This window comes from Triturus cristatus, chromosome 7, assembly GCF_964204655.1.
Source record: "Triturus cristatus chromosome 7, aTriCri1.1, whole genome shotgun sequence".
Classification (NCBI taxonomy): domain Eukaryota; kingdom Metazoa; phylum Chordata; class Amphibia; order Caudata; family Salamandridae; genus Triturus; species Triturus cristatus.
Genome location: NC_140590.1, coordinates 963,938,813 through 963,955,687, shown reverse-complemented (window position 1 = coordinate 963,955,687; position 16,875 = coordinate 963,938,813). Strand labels below are relative to the sequence as shown.

At 44.6% G+C, this 16,875-nt stretch overlaps 1 pseudogene; it reads left to right on the top strand.

Annotated features, from left to right (window-relative positions):
- LOC146810928 (retinol dehydrogenase 14 pseudogene) overlaps window positions 1-14,157 on the top strand; it is a 41,442-nt pseudogene extending 27,285 nt beyond the window's left edge.
- Window positions 14,158-16,875: the final 2,718 nt, after the last annotated feature.

Genomic DNA, 16,875 nt, shown 5'->3' with positions numbered 1-16,875 from the left:
GTCGCCATTTGTTACCTCCCATGAGGACTGGATCTTTTACTAGTGGCGTTACACGGTCTCCTTCATAAGTCATTAAGCGCAATTTTTTTTTTAAATTTGCAGCGCGGTCCGCTTTCCTCTTAGCGGCCGCGTTTGTTTATTTAATTATTTTGCTGCACAGGTTGAAAGGGAGCGTTTCTACTCGCTAATCTAACAAGCATTTGCAATGCAATAGGTCTGGCACTTACGCGAGTTTGAGCTATTGACATTGCAAATAACAATGCCTTTTAGTTTTGTTTTCGTTTTTAAAACATAAAGAAAAGGCATTGTCCTTTACAATGCCAATAGCACTCGCGTAAATAAGAGACCTATTGCATTGCAAATGCTTGTGTTTTTTTAAGCAGCAGGGCCACCCCGTAGCAATGGCGCCTGCCATCAATCACTTTTTTATTATCTTGTGTCTTTTTCAAACCTCCAGTACCACCAACACCAGTACCACCACCACCAGCACCACCAGTACTACCACCAACAGTACCACCACCAGTATAAATACCATCAGTACCACCACCACCAGTACCACCACCACCAGTACCATCACCAGTACCACCACCACCACCAGTACCACCACCACCAGTACCACCACCTGTACTACCACCACCAGTACCACTACCACCAGTACTACCACCACCAGTACCAGTACCACCAGTACCAGTACCGCCACCAGTACCACCACTACTACCACCACCAGTGACACCACCAGTACCACCACCACCACCGGTACCACCACCAGTACCACTACCACCACCACCAGTACCACCAGTACCAGTAACACCAGTACCACCACCAATACCACCACCACCAATATCACCAGTACAAGTACTATCCCCAGTACCAGTAACACCAATACCAGCAGTACCAGTACCACCACCATCACTACCACCAACAGTACCACCACCAGTACTACCACAAGTACCACCACAAGTACCACCATCACCACCGCCAGTACCACCACCACCAGTACCACCAGTACCAGTACCACCTGTGCCAGTACCACCAGTACCACCACCAATACCACCACCAATACCACCAGTTTCAGTACCACCACCAGTACCACAAGTATCACCACCACCAGTACCACCACCAGTACCACCACCAGTACAACCACCAGTACCACCACCACCAGTACTACCACCACAACCAGTACCAGTACCACCACCAGTACTACCAGTACCACTACCACCAGTACCACAACGACCACCGCCACCAGTACCACCACCACCATCAGTACCACCACCATCAGTACCACCACTGCCAGTGCCACCACCACCAGTACCACCAGTACCAGTAGCACCAGTGCGAGTACCACCAGTACCAGTACCACCACCAATACCACCAGTATCAGTACCACTACCAGTACCAGTACCACCAATACCACCAGTACCCCCCCCAATACCACCAGTACCACCACCACCACCATACCTCCACCAGCACCACCACCACCAGTACCACCACCACCAGTACCAGTAACACCAGTACCACCACCAATACCACCAGTATCAGTACCACCACCAGTACCACCAGTACCACCAGTCCCACCAGTACCACCACCAATACCACCATTACCACCACCAATACCACTAGTACTTCCATTACCACCAGTACCTGTATCACCAGTACCAGTACCACCACCAGTACCACCACCAACACCATAACTACCACCACCACCAATACCATCACTACCAATACCACCACCAATAGCACCACTACCATCAATACCACCACCACCTCAGCGTCTCTCGCTCACTAGTAAAAGCAGTGGTACTGTACGAGGCCAGAGTGCAGCCGAGACCATCCTTCCCTTCATGCGTGCCAGAAAGCACAGCCCGCCCTGCACCAGGAGGTGAAGCCAGGGCCCTCCTACAGCTGGAGTGTTTATTAGGCCAAAGATAGCAATGACGTTACGCAATGTCACACTGCACACTCAAATCATGGAGAGGGCAGGAAATAGCCCCCCCTCCGCTCTTCCTCCTGAGCCGCAACAGTGTTATCACAAGGCGAAAGGTGTTGGAGTACTTTGTTAGTTTTTATAGCTCGGATCATATGTAACTCTCACTTCACACTTTGCATCTGTGTAATTTACAACACTTACACATCTTCTTCACAGCACTATTTATCACTACTTTGAAGACGTCGTAGGCCAGTCTCTTCCTCTGATATTACAATCGAACAAGCTGTCAATATGTCCCTTTATTGCAATGCAATAGGTCTCAGATTTGCGAGAGTTTAAGCTATTAGTATTGTAAATGACAATGCCTTTTATTTATGTTTTAAAACCCAAAACATAAATAAAAGGCATTGTCATTTACAATGGCAATAGCTCAAACTTGTGTGAATGTGAGACCTATTGCTTTGCAAATGCTTGTTGGAATTATGGTAGGTTTGTGATATGGCACAAATCCAAAGGTAGGGCATGTCAGATCTGGGATCTTGTCACTCCGAGGACTCTACTAACTCACTGAGCTTATTTAAAGAGAGGTAGATTGAGAGGCAAGTGAGAGCCCCATCGTAAGGTCTTATGAAGAATATACAGAGCTTTTACCTAACTAGTAAATTGAATTATGAGACCATCAGCATGGAGATTCAGAATATACTTGAAAAAAGGGCCAGTCTTCCATTGACTTTAATAGGTTGTGTGGCACTTATTAAGATGTCTATTTTACCTCTATTTCTATTTATTTTTTCCAACATTCCAATCAAGATAAATGTTAGTTTTTTTTAAAGGGATTGACTCAATGATCAGATCAAGTATTTGGAATAAAAAGGCCGCTAGAGTTAAATTTTCGATTTTGCAACTAGATACTCAGTTGGGCGTCTAGCACTTCCAAATATGTGTTTATTATATGAAGCATCATTCCTTCATTATATAGCATGCTTAATATTTAAACCGAAACAGGTCGACAATTTTTTTATTAATAAAATTGTTCAAGAAGCTGGAACTCAAGTTCCCATATTTCTAAAAACCTCAACTCCCAAAAAAACACAAGATACAAAACGTGATTGGTTTTTTCAAGCAGACTTCGTACTGTTTTTAAACAGAATGGATTTTCTGGTTTCTTTTCCTTAAAATTAGCTGAATGTAGAGATTTGGGTTTAAATATTAATTCCACTCAGCTGAAAATTTGGAACGATTCCGGTTTGGGGGCAGTTAACCAGTTTTTTATTCAGGGGAGGATGATTACCTGGGAAGAAGTTCAGACCAGATGTCATGGCCGTAACAAACCTTCATTTTTTAAATGTATTCAAATTGTTTATGTTTTAAAGAAATGTAATTGTATGTTCAATAGCTCCCCTGCAAAATCAGTTATTGCCCTATATACCTCTAAGTTGAGTGGGGTTGGTAACTGGTATCGGTTAATGCGTGCCCAAGACGAATCTCCTCTGGTTTTAAACTTTTTGGAGAAAGTTTCTGTTGAAACTCAATGTGTTTTTTCCTATCAAGAACGGCAAAAAATATCAACTACAGGAAACAAGATATTGAGAGCTGCAAACTATAAAAGAATGGCATTTCTTGCTCACTGGATGGCATACTATACACCGAAGGCACTAAATAAAATCTATCCAGATGGGGAAAATAGTTGCTTTCGCTGTGGCACACTTTTGGAAGGGGGATGAAGGCACATTTTCTCTTGCCCTAAATTGATAGTATTTTGGGAAAAAATATTTGCATATTTTAGTAGGGCGGTTAAAAAAACTTATAAGCCTATAGAAGAAGCTGTTTTGTTTGGTATAACTAGAAGGGAGCTTACACTATCGAAAGTCGAGGGGTATTTTCTTGCCATTTCAATGTTGGTTACCCGCTCTCTAATTTTACAAAACTGGAGATTATTGGAAATACCTTTGTTTGAGAAATGGGTAATTAAAATGAAACATACGAAACAATTCGAAGAGGCTTATGCTAAAAGGGTGGGGGCAGTTAAAGAAAATTCTCGGATGTGGGAATATTTTATTGATTGCTAACCTGACGATGATTAAAGGCAATATTGCTTAGCATGTGGCTTTCTATTGAGGATTTTTTCTATTGATTATATCTTTTTTAGATTTTGCTTTACAAGTTGTGTTAATTGATGAATATTTTCTGTTGGTTTATATTTTCGACCTGTTTACTACCGTCGATGTATTGTGTAAATACTGCATGATTCTTGTAGCTCTGCTCAATAAAAAAATGTATAGAAAAAAAAAAAGAATATACAGAGCTAGTAGTTCCAAAAGAAAGGTAGTTTCTGTCTTACAGAAGGTTTAGTGAATGCTATAGAGGCCCTTTAGACTGTATCCGCTGCTTCACTGGCAACCAGAGGAATAACTGAGTTTTAAATTATTTTCTTTTTTCATGGGCCTTGCTTATACATTAGGTACCCCTTCTAACCACATTTGAATTATGTGACCTAACCTGCCAATCCTCTCCTTGTTATGGCTGGCTTTAGCCGAGGAGACCTTATGACCTCACTAAACTTATATGTATGTTATAGTGGATTTCAGTCGGCTCCTGTCATTCATTGGTTCAGTCTTGTGTCATGAACATTTTCCTTTGCCCTCTAAAGTATAAAGCCCACTTCAACCACAGTTCGTGACGAGGGTCCGGCAGCTTCCCAAACATTACAGTTTTGCAGAAATTGTAACAAAACATGTATTGACAAAGTCAAAAGGTCAAACCCTGTTTTATATTGATGTAGAAAACGCTACAGAAAGAATGCAAGACTAAAGTGCTTGAGAAGCGTCTGGCACTTTATTGTAGCTGTAAGACAATTTGTCCGCTTTTGTGGGACCCGGGCCCCACAGAGATATAGTCCCTTGGAGCTTTAGACGGGTGCCCCCTTAAGAGCACGTGGAACTGTAAACTGGAATTACACGCAGGACAAAAGAGCGCGCAGCCGCTCCTATTTGTTACTCTATAAACCAGCATTCAGAGCAAACTAAAGAAGAGATCCCCACTAACTTCCTCGCGCACTTTGACGAAATGACAGCTATTAAACTGTAAGGAGCCACGGGCCTACAGCAAACACTGGCATTTGTATGTAAATCAAATTTCAGATAGTAGATTCGTGCCTGCGAGTGAAAGCAAGGAGAAGATGAATTCACCTAATGTCACAAAATGTAAATGCAAATTAATTCAGACTTTCACCATTTGTGCCCATGGCTAATGGGGCTATTTGCATGGAAATAAATGCTTGTATTTTTGTTTCTAAAACTCAACATGCAAAAGGTACGAAACCACTTCCATAGATAGACAGAGGAGAATCGATTCTAGCAATACTTTAGGCCTCGACAAGAGAATGACACAGGTTTTGTATCAATAGAATACAATACAGTTAAAACACGCGACGTTTGACAACACTCTGTGCTCTTCTGCACGACAGAATAACAAGAGTATAATGGATATGTGGAAATGTTTCTTATCCTAGCTTGCAATAATATTCTCTTAGCCTTCCATATTATTTTGATATATATTTACAATAGCTTAAGTCAACACTATGCACCCTCCCTCTGCAAAATGTGCTTAAGGACACCTAAGACATTTCTTAGGGTGACTGCCAATAGACTGATTACAAGGCCATTAAGCAGTGTGGTTACCCTGTGCTACAGGGCTCCAGGGTCATATGTTATGAAATTGCTTGAAAGACATTTTATTGTTTATTTCTAATTAGGAATTTTGCTTAAAGATTTATTTGGAATATTTAATTTACATTGCTTTTTTTCATCATTAGGATTTTTATGAAGCACAACACACCACCCGGGCCACTTCATATCTGTGGAAAGCATGAAAATGTAAGGGAAATCCAAGAAGGATAGAGAAAAAGTTTTTAAATGTTTTAATATTTAGGGGTGACTACTTTGAGAGTGATAATTCTTCAAAGATGTACAGGCTTTCAAGGAGGGTGACACCACAGTAAATAAGGATAGAGCAGGCTTCAGAAGGACAAAGTATGATGTGTTACATTTCTAAGAAAAATCACAATTTTATATTGGTAGAGGAGGGGGCAAGTAACAATGTGGTTGGGTGCAGCAGAGTTACTAAAAAAGACAATTTGGCCAAAAAGCGTTAAGATCTGGCCAGGGCTGGCCAAGTCATAGTGCTTTTTAGGTCTCGGCTAGCGAAGACTGCGCTTGCGCAGTCTTGCTGGTGAGATTTTATGTTTTCCAGTAGTGGGGCTTGAACCCGCCCCTCTTCTCCATTGGCTGGCCTCTTAAATGCTGGTCAGCCATTGGAGAAGAGCTTTGTCTGTCAATCCAAGCCCCGTCTTTTTCGGATTCGGGGGTGTGTTTTTTCGCTTCTCTTTTTTAAGCCCCGTCCCTTATACACTGGTGGCCGTGTTTTTTTTTTTTTTTTTACAGGGACGTTCTCGTGTTTATTCGTGTCTCTTGTTAAAACTGCCAGTGCTGAGCCCCGGCCCACTTCAAGCCCTGCGTTAACAGTAACAATGCAATCCCATGCCATATTCGTAAATCAGTGTCATTCCCCCTTCGATATCCTCCAGGAGCTCCTTCCCTCACCATCCCAATGGAATATACATACAGGGGCTTATTTACAAGCCCCTTACTCCACCGGTGAGTCACTTTTTCCCCACGATAAAAGTGGTGCACCGGCGACGCAAGGGGTTGTAAATAAGCTCCGTAGTTTCCAACTTCCAGATACCTACTACTTATTAAAGCATTTTTGAAGGGTGGCGGCGCTCCTTACATCAGCAACACAATATCCTTTTTAAACTCGTCCAACAGTACGTTTCCGGCGACGTAGTGCGGTCGACCCGCTGAACTCGAATCATCAACATAAGGCGAGCAAGGGTGAGATTTTACGAAAGTCTTTACCTCCCGTTTTACAGCAGTGTGGCAGTTTACGACATTCGTCCGACTCTGCCTGTCTTCCGGCAGCGTGACAGTCCTCGGCAGGCTCAGCTGATGCCCAGTTTGTTTCAAGGTCTCGGTGGCCTTAAACCATACCTTTTTCAGTTCCTGAGGGGTGCTGCTTTCACCATGAGTGTCTATGACCTGTTTAGGGGCTTCTTCTGAGTCTCGGGAAGGAGGTAAGAGGCTATACACCCCCCAGCCCCCCCATGCAACACTACTAATGGTGAGTGACCCCAACTGGTCCAACGCTCCTGCTTTTAACGTTCACGACTGATCTTCCCACATACAAAGGGTGTCTGGTTAACTTGTAACCAACTACAGGCTTTGGAAGGAGCACTGCTGGCCACACCAGAGCCACACGAAAGGGGTTGCACCTCCAAACACACCAATAGAGGCTGTAACAGCTGCCGCAGAGTCTCGCGCACAGACTGCACCGTCTCAAAGGTGTGAAACTGCAAAGGATGACTTCCGAAGTGAGGGGGAACTGCTCCATCCGAGGGTGGCACAAGCCAGTGTTCACCCACTTACAATTGCTGGAACGACCTCCTCTTCTCGCGCAGAGGGAGTCAACTGCCACTCTACAAGTAGTTGTGGTGGGGGCGGTGGTAACTGATAAAAGGTCTGACTTCCCTGCACCTCGACTAAAGGTGACTATGATTTCTCTCAAACTACAAACCTATATGTTTTTAGACAACGCATACTTTTAAAATCAAATCACATTTGGTTGTTGGTTTAATTCATACTGTATAAAAAGTAAGCATATTTTAAATGTATTTATATGGCGCTTACCCTGATGAAGCATTTTCGGTGGGTAGCAAGCTACTCCGGAACCCAAAGTAATAGTGGTGGATTAGTATAGGGAAATATAAGATGTTAATTTTAGACAGTGGACATGTGGGTCTGTTAGTTTGAATAAGATAGAGGAGGGAAGAGTTTAGATCAGAGATACTCAAAGTACGGCCCAGGGAACCACATGTGGCCCTCCTGACCTTTAATTGTGGCCCCCTGGTAAACAGCAGCACTGGGCTGCTGTTCACTTGACAGAGCAGGCTTATCCAGAAAGCTGTGCAATGGGCATAAATTATTTACACGTAAAGTAACGGTAAATAAGCAACTAAGGTGTCCTAGGCACCTTATCTTTAGGAATACCTTAAGTTTTAAAGACATCTTGCACTAAACATGTTAAAACATGATAATCTCTTTGCAAACTTCAAAAAAGTGTATTATATTAACCTGCTTGAGCGTTTTACCTTAGTAGATCAGATTAAATCATTGCATTGAGAGACCTTTATTAGCAGTGATAGTTTTTAGGTCTCGCCTGAGCCCACGCACTTTAGCGCTGCTCTGGCGAGAGTTTCAGTTTGCGGGTTTTGGAAGTGCTAACTAGTGGCTTTTTTCAGGCCTCCAGCTACAGTGCATGTGCACCGGGTGCGCGCACCATTTGGCACAGCACCCAGGATAATGTGCTGCATGACTAACCACTTATAAGGTCCCAAAGGCGAGACCTATTGGCTATGCCAATGCTGGTTTGGCTATGGCAGCTGGCGACCTTGAGGTGGTTAGGAGTCATGAGCACCATTTCTGGCAAAGTGGGCTTTTATAAATAGAAGCAAATACCAGTTTTGTACGGTCTGTGTCGAATCTAAAGAAGGTGAAGCCAAAAACTCCCAAAGCCATCTATAGCAAGATGGTAAAATGAGACCAGCTCAGCTGTCACTGACCAAGGAAAACAGGAAAAATTAGAGTGATGATGAAGCCAACCAATAATATGTAATCGGCAGGCTTGAAGCCCTTTTTCCTTTTTTTCCCCCTAAAGCAAAAATTTGTCACAAGCGAAAGAGCATGCACTGTCTCAGGCAAGACCTAAAAATCACACATTTCCCCAGGAAAAAAACAACACTCAAGTTTGCTATCACCTACTCTGGGACAAGAATGTCGAGTAATCTTCTGAGCCTCAGACTTGCTCATTTTGTTTTCTCCTCCCGTGAAAAATCTCTTGAAATATCTACCACCCACCACCTGAGTCCCAATCTAATTCATTTGTGGTTCATGGGTCATCACCCTCAGTTGTTCAAAGCATATCAGTTCATCTGCACTGTACTTAAACCTCTCAACTGCTTCTCACTTGCTATAATTATGCTGAAGTGAACAACAATCTTGTGTACCGGCCTTTACCCAACATGTAAACTTTGTTAATGGCTCTGTTGCTTATGGAAGATAGGTCAGTGATGTATACTATGGAAATCTAGAATAACTGCTTTCTTTTAGAGTGGAGTTGAACGATGACAAGGACATTTGAGGGGCTAGAAGAGTAGGGAAATAACAATGGTGTCTCAGGACGGAGATCACTGCTCACATGAGGCCCACTTGTTCATTCTGTGAGGAGTGCAGATCCACAACTGGAGACTGAAAGACTGTGATAGAGTCAGTGCTTACTTGAGATTGGGTGAAACTCTAACATGTATGTTTCAACTTGGGCAGCATTTTAGCAATTACCAGCCTGCAGTTATTGCATAAAATGTGGTTCTACCAGGCTTACTGCCAAAATTCCCATGGCACTTATAGGCCTAGGCAACAAGTTAAAGGGACGACAGAGATCAAGGCAGGTTGAGGATGGAGACCCCATGCCCACTTGCACAATCTGTGAAAAGAAATTCTCTTCACTTTTTGCTTGCTAAGCATACAATGATGTCATTAACTTGCTACAACCCATCCCAGTCACCAGCCGCCTGGACTACGGCAATGGCCCTCATGTAGGAATCACCTTGCACCTCCTCAAGAGACTGCAGACCATACAGAATTCAGCAGCCGTACTCATCCTCAATCTCCTAAAGCGAACCCACATAACACCCCACTTGAAGAAGCTCCACTGGCTCCTCATTCGGAAGAGATGTCCATTGAAGATACTGATCCATACCTACAAAGTCCTACACATCTAAGGACCAGCATACATCAACCACCGCCTGAAATTCCACCAACCTTTCAGACACCTGCCCTCCTCCTCTCTCTCCCTCGCTCACACTCCCCACATCCTCTGAAGCAACAGTGGAGGACGCTCCTTCTCCTACCTTACTGCAAAGTCCTGGAATGACCTCTTCCTGTACCTCCGGACCTCAGCCTCTCTGTTGGAATTCAGAAAAAGTGTCAAGACATGGCTGTTACACTGAAGCCTTTCTAAGCAGGAGGGTTCTCAGCGCCTTGATACCCTCACTGGTGATTAGCCACGCTCTATAAGTACTGTTTGATGTGATTTGATCCTTTTTCTTATCGTACACTGCCTTCTGATGACAGCCTTCCCTGCAAAGATACACTCAACCATTCTACAATCTTCTTAAATATGCAATTTCATCATATGTTTTCCCAGACTTAGGGACATTTGCTAAATTCACGTTAAAGAAAACTTGCCAGCTCTGTCCCATCTGTTAACTTAAGAAAGAGTTTATGGGTGACAGAACTCAAATGACTATATTTATGACCCGGTTTGTGGTGCTCTTGCACCATGCAATGTGGTGCATGAGTGATGCAAACCTCAAGTCATATTTTTTAAGCCACACAGAGCCACTTTGAGTGTTGAGTGGCATTCCGCAGCACACATAGAAAGCAGAAAAGGCCTCCCAGGATTGTTTAGTGCAGGAAAGATTCCCTTCCTGCAGAAAAGCAATACTGCCTACAACATAGGCACCCTTTCACCATACTGCAAGGGTGCCTGCGTTGGCGCTAGGCTTGTAAAACAGCACCAGCACAATGAAAAAGGACTGGAATGCCGTGTTGGATTATTATGGCCCATTCCTGCCTTTTCCCTATGATGTACGGTAGTGCAGCAAGGTGACTTGCTGTGCTGCCCTGCACCACAAGCCGCTTAAATTTGTCCCATATCATTTCAAGCCCCTCTATTTTATCCTTAGCTTTGAGTTCAATGCTTGGTACGTGGAAGATCTGACAAACATCAACTACATTTTGCGTTTAAAATAGCCAATTGCAGCTGTTAGCTGTAATAAATCAATAACAGCAGCATGAAATTATATGGGCTTAAGAATTTCCCAAATTTGAGTGAACAAGCACAAAACTAGTGCTTTTAGGATAAGCTCTTTTTGGCTAGCCTGCCCCTTTTATCTTACCATGTAAAAATGTATACTTTAGGTGTTGAAACAGACACTCTCTGCCCCACCTGCTACATAGGGAGGACTGGATATATTTTTCTAAGGGAAAATGTTGCCTTTGGTAACTTGCTCAGCATGGATTTTGCCATATTCTAATCTATTTGAGGATCAGACCTCCTGCCAATCTAGTCTTTTTCCAATAGGAAGAGAATTATGTAGTATCCCAAAATCAGATCCATAGATCCAGGGCCATTAGCACTGCTCGGCAGCCCCATAGACAATTGCCTCCTGTATGAGGAATGAGACAATCATCTGACAGCAAAAAAAGCCCCAACCTCTGAATTGGAATCCTGCAAGACTTTTGGTTAATCAAAGCAAACATAACGAGATGATGGCCGGAGCGCTGAAACTTTGCAGGCACTCACAACCAGCCACCATTAAATCAGGGTTAAATCAATCATCATTCTTTAGCTCACTTCGCCACAGCAGTTCACAGCCAGCCATATGCAAATCAGTCTTGACCCTGCTCCTCAAGGGAACTGTCCAGCCCAAATTGCCAAGCCAGGTATTCCCTGGACCGGGAACAATCATCCTGAGACCGGTTTCAGAGTAACACCCCTCATCAGGCAGGCTAGCTTGAATCCATTGGCAAAGTGAGCAAGGGACCCATGTCTGGGCATACCCTGCCAACCTAGGGCGAACAAAGCAAACACAAGGAGATGATGGATGGAACGCTGAAGCTGTTCAGACACTCACCTCTAGTCACAATTAGATCTGGGTTGAATCCATCATCGTTCTTTAGGTCACTTCGCCACCCCTGTTCAGACCCACCTATATGCAAATCAGTCTTGACCCTGTTCCTCATGGAAACAGTGCAGACCGAACTGCCAAGCCAGGTCTTCCCTGGACTGGAAACAAGCATCCTGGGACTGGTTTCAGCATAATACCCCCCATAAGCCAGTCTAGCTTGAATCCAGTGTCAGAGTGAGTCAGGGACCCACATCTGGACATACCCTGCCAACTTAGGATGAACACAGCATACACAAGGAGATGATGGACGGAACGCTGAAACTTTTGAGACGCTCACTCCCAGTCACAGATCTGCGTTGAATCCATCATCGTTCTTTAGCTCACTTCGTTACACCAGTTCAGACCCAGACCCAGCCGTATGCAAATCAGTCTTGATCCTGTTCCTCATGGGAACAGTCCAGCCCAAACTGCTAAGCAGGTCTTCCTAGGCTAGACTTTTATACAGGCTGTGCGTTTTGCTCCACATCTACCCAGGCGCCTAACATTCTCAAATGAGGTCACTGTATACCTCTGATTGGAACGATCTGGATATTCTAGCCCTTTCAACCCCTACTTCTTTGAGCTGCAGTTGTCTTCTTTTGCTAAAAGAGGTCTGAGGGCTCAACCTCAGGGCACATAGATTAACTGTTTCCTTACATAGCTCTGCTATGGGTAGACTAGAGTGGATATACTGAACAAATAAGTGCTGTGAACGGGGGAAGGAGCGGAGACAGGAGGGGTGAAGTCATTTAAATCTTGAACTGTGGTGTTCGGAGAAAACGAAAGACTGGTTGTGTCAAAATTAGAATTGAATCAACTAGGGAACTCTGTGTGAGGAGATGCAACTTATAGTGACTGGCAAAATACCTTACTGATGACACTGGTGGCATTCAAATACAGAGATCCCTATGTCTCAACATGTCAACAGTCAGAGGGCATGACACACGCTTTCCGACAGGCTCAAGGAGCCCGTCGGTCAGTCCATGTTGGCCTTTCCGATATGGAAAGGCTGTCAGAAAGCCACATTGGTGGCCCCTAGCAGGGCCCCTTCCCCCCTGCCCTTCCCATCGTGGCCGGCGGGTGACATTTTGCAAAACGACAAACTTTTCATGTAGTTGCAAAACTTTTCATCTTCATACAATTTTGAGAGCAGCAATAAAAATTCATACACACAGAAGATGTCCTGAAAAACGATTGCAATATCGTTATTCTTAAATAAATAGTGATTTTGGTGATGGTCATGGACCTCTACTATTAATGGTTGTGGAATGTATAGAATTATAGACAGCTTCAGTCACCGATGTGTCTAAATTATATAGGCAGAAGGAGCAGAGCTTAAGTTGCCTTTGATGTCAAAGTCACAGAGATCAGAAAGAGATCAGTGGCAACAGTGCAATCAGCAAGGCTACTGCTGCCAAACTGCTGAAGAGACAAGCATGGGTGTCCCTGACCGGCAGGACTGACAGCAAGCAGAGGAGGTGGCATAGGACATCCTGCGAGAGACTGCACGGGTGTGGTTAGGCACTGAAATCTGTGATCTTGATCTGGTCTCTCTAAGCTCAGTGCTAGGCTTTTGACATGGGATGATCAGGAGAGCCCAGGTTGGATCTGCTGATCAACAATGGGGAGAGGAGTTGGCCTAACGGCTGGGGCGGTCGACCTCCAATCTGGAGAACCAGGTTCGAGTCTCGGCAATGACCTGAACTTCCTGTGATTCTGGGCAAATCACTTAATCTCCCCGTGCCTAACAAAAATTAATGTGTCCTCATGTATGCAACTGGTGCCATGTAAAGCGCTCTGATACCCGATTTGGGTCAAGTTCACGCTATATAAAACTCTGTAAAAAAAACCCAATGATTTGGGGTTTTGATTATCGTTTTGAGATGCAGTTCGGTGTCAACCAACTGGGCACTCCTGCTCACTCAACTTCCCCTTGATCTTCTGAAATATTCAGCCCTCAACACGATTATTGCAGTTTTCTCCATATTGTACAAATATGGAGGCTTTAGCTTTGATGAGTTAAATAGTAAGATAAACTATAATAAAAGCTTTACTTACAGGTGCAGCAAGTTGGCCAGCATAATCTTTACCAGAAACTAGCCAGGGCCAGGAAGGTACAAGGGTCGCTCTAGATGCTTTACATCCTGGCACTGATAAGACCAATCTAGGCAAGCATGAAAACATCCCCTTATTGGTCAAACTCCTTTTCAGTTTAGAGTCCCGGGCTTTCATTAAAGTTCTTTTAGAAGAGCACAGATTTTGTGTCCTCTTTAAAGGCAGAAGGGATTATCGGGTATGCATGTTGAAGGTTGCAAAGAGAATGAGCTACGACCTGCAGCCTGAGATGGATATGTTGCATGAAATTGGGCAATATACACAAAGTTAAAATAATCGCTCAAATAGAAATGCAACAATGGCCAGGCATTATTTTCAGCTTGGAGCTCAAATGAAGTGCTCAAAATCAACCTCTAAACCTGTTGCACTTTTATTCAGCTGATCTGGTAGTAAGTCGCATTTGAGATGATGATGACGTGTGTTGAGGTTTTTCTTTTTTTTGTACGTGCTTTATACAAATATCAGTGGTGTGTTCATTGGTTGGAAGGTATTACTGGTTCCTGTTTCATGGCAGTTGGTTTGTGAGCTGCGCTCATACCCAGAAGAGATGCATATCTAAGTCCCATGGTCAGTATGGCCAGGTACTACCTACACCCTCTCCTCCCCTCTCAAGGCCCAGAAAGTGACAGGAGAGAAGTTTGGATGCGGGGAGCGTAACACCCCCAGCCGTATTTATTAAACAAAGATTAATAAACATTTATCAAAAATTACAATATTTACATAATGTAGCAGAAAATATACATTACATTGATTACAATTGCTAAGTACATATGTCAGATGGATAACCTTAACATAACTCTAATACAAAGGTTTCCTATCCATATCTAACATATCTTTAATAATCATTACAGTATTTTTTTTCTGCGTACCTAATTGGGCCCACGGCAAGGTCACTAACTGGTGTCAGATCCTTATCAATTTCTAACCACGCCCTCCAGCAAGAGTGCGCATGCGCAGAGGGCCCGTTCACTGTGAGGGTACTTCCCCCCCCCCCAGTTACCCCCGTACGCTCTGTACCTGATCTCCATTAAGGGGCCCTTGCAGCTGTGTTCCATTTACTGGCGCCATTGTGCACGTGCGGATGGCCAACCAGCCTAGAGAAAGCGTGACTCCCTACTCCCCCGCACCCAACTGACCCTGGAGTTCTAGGAGCGACCACTTGTCCCTCCCACTTGGGAGACCCCATTCAAGAATGGCGCCGCCCTCTAAGGACCTTAAATTTTCTGCTCACCAATCATGACCTTACCACCACAGGCTAGCATAGTTGACCGACTATCTAGCCCCCCCTGTGCTCCCTAGAAGGTCATCCCCTGCGACTAAGGCCACCCAACCACGCCAATATATTCTCTAGGAACACTTCATTGCCTACTTTGGACAGGTGCACACCGTCTTTTAGGAAGCACGGTTCACCCCTGATGCACCCATGGGCGATGGTCTGCAGGTGGGGAGCCCTGAAAAGTCTCTCTATTTTATTATTTATTCTCCTCGCGGAGTGATTTAACGCCTTTACAGATTCCCCTCCCCTCCATTGAAATCGGGGTATCATCTGAGACCACCCGATAGTGCAACCCTGGCATGTCTTGGCTAACTAACCTATTTCTGTGATTATGGTTTCTACCAACCCTCTTCTTCCCAGTTTTGCCAGATCGTTCCCACCCAAGTTCAGCAAAATAATATTGGGAGGAGCCCCCCCCCCCTTCCTCAATAAGTCTAGCATGGTACTCCTGAACTGACTGAAGCAGAGCCCCCCTTTCCCATGAAATGTTATTTCAAAACCGGCCTGCCGTGCCCTGTCCATATAATTTCCTGTAATGAAAAAATTAGACAGACACCTTACAGACGAGTGGCCAACAATCCAAACAATCTGTGGTTCTTCCCTTGGTGCTGATGGTCCTTGCATCGCCCAACGCTGCTGTTGTGTTGTCCTCAGTTTTTCCCCTGCGTGACAGGTTTGAGAAACTGTAATGAAAGCAGAGAAAGACACATGCATCAGCGTCTGGTGAACTACCCCACTCACAGCATATGTAGTCGCACATAGCGTTTATAACAGTTGGAGGACCATTTCCCAATCCTTTGTACCTTGTTGCTAGGTAGACCCCTGGCTGTTGCTTCAGTGGCAGCCCCTATCCTAAAAGAGTGAGTTCCAAAACTGCCTGGGTTCAAACCAGCCTTCTGGATTGCCATGTCCAATACTCTTTTGAATTGAAAACGTGTCAGTGGGACCCCATCTGCATGTATGAGCTAAGGGCCCCCTTTTGTCACAGGGTCTAACCTACAGGTAGCTCTCCACATGTAAAAATGGACAGCATAGGTTACCATGTGCCCGGTGTAGTACTACCCCATCACCTCGTGCCTCCTGATCCGTCTTGGACTTCCTAATTGATATCAGTAATGTGTCACCCTTCACCCTAATGCGGTCAAACTGTAGGCCGCCGTGTACATCCAGTTTGCTTTGGGCAACTAATTCCCCAATCCTGAATGCTCCATAAAAGGCCAATGAAAATGCTGCAGTGAACAACCGTACTTCCCCTGAGGTGTTGCATAATTGCGGGGAGGGTCCCTAGTAATGATGTCAGGAGCTCCACCCCGATTGGCTGCCTTGTGTCTGGGGCCAACCCTTGGAGGCGTTGCCAACCTTTCAAAGCCTTCCTCACCGTAAAACTGTTAGTGGGATCCCCTTTGTCGCTGATCTGGACAAAGAAAGAGATTGCCGCCACATGTCGCTTAGCTGCTGCAGCACAACGTCCTTCGCCTTGTAAAAAACCCAGGTATTGAAGGAGCGCCCCCGTGTTGTGCCATCTCTCAGCCCACCCCATTCCCAAGAAAGAACAATATTGCCAGAACGCCCCTTCGTATGCTTTCCTGGTCCTGGGTGCTAGGCTAGCTGCCACGAGGTCCGGTAGTTGGGGGCACCAATCTGCCAGAGTCATCAGCAGCAGCATGATTAAGGACACCAGGCTCGTGTTTAGCTCTAAATTGTACATTCAGC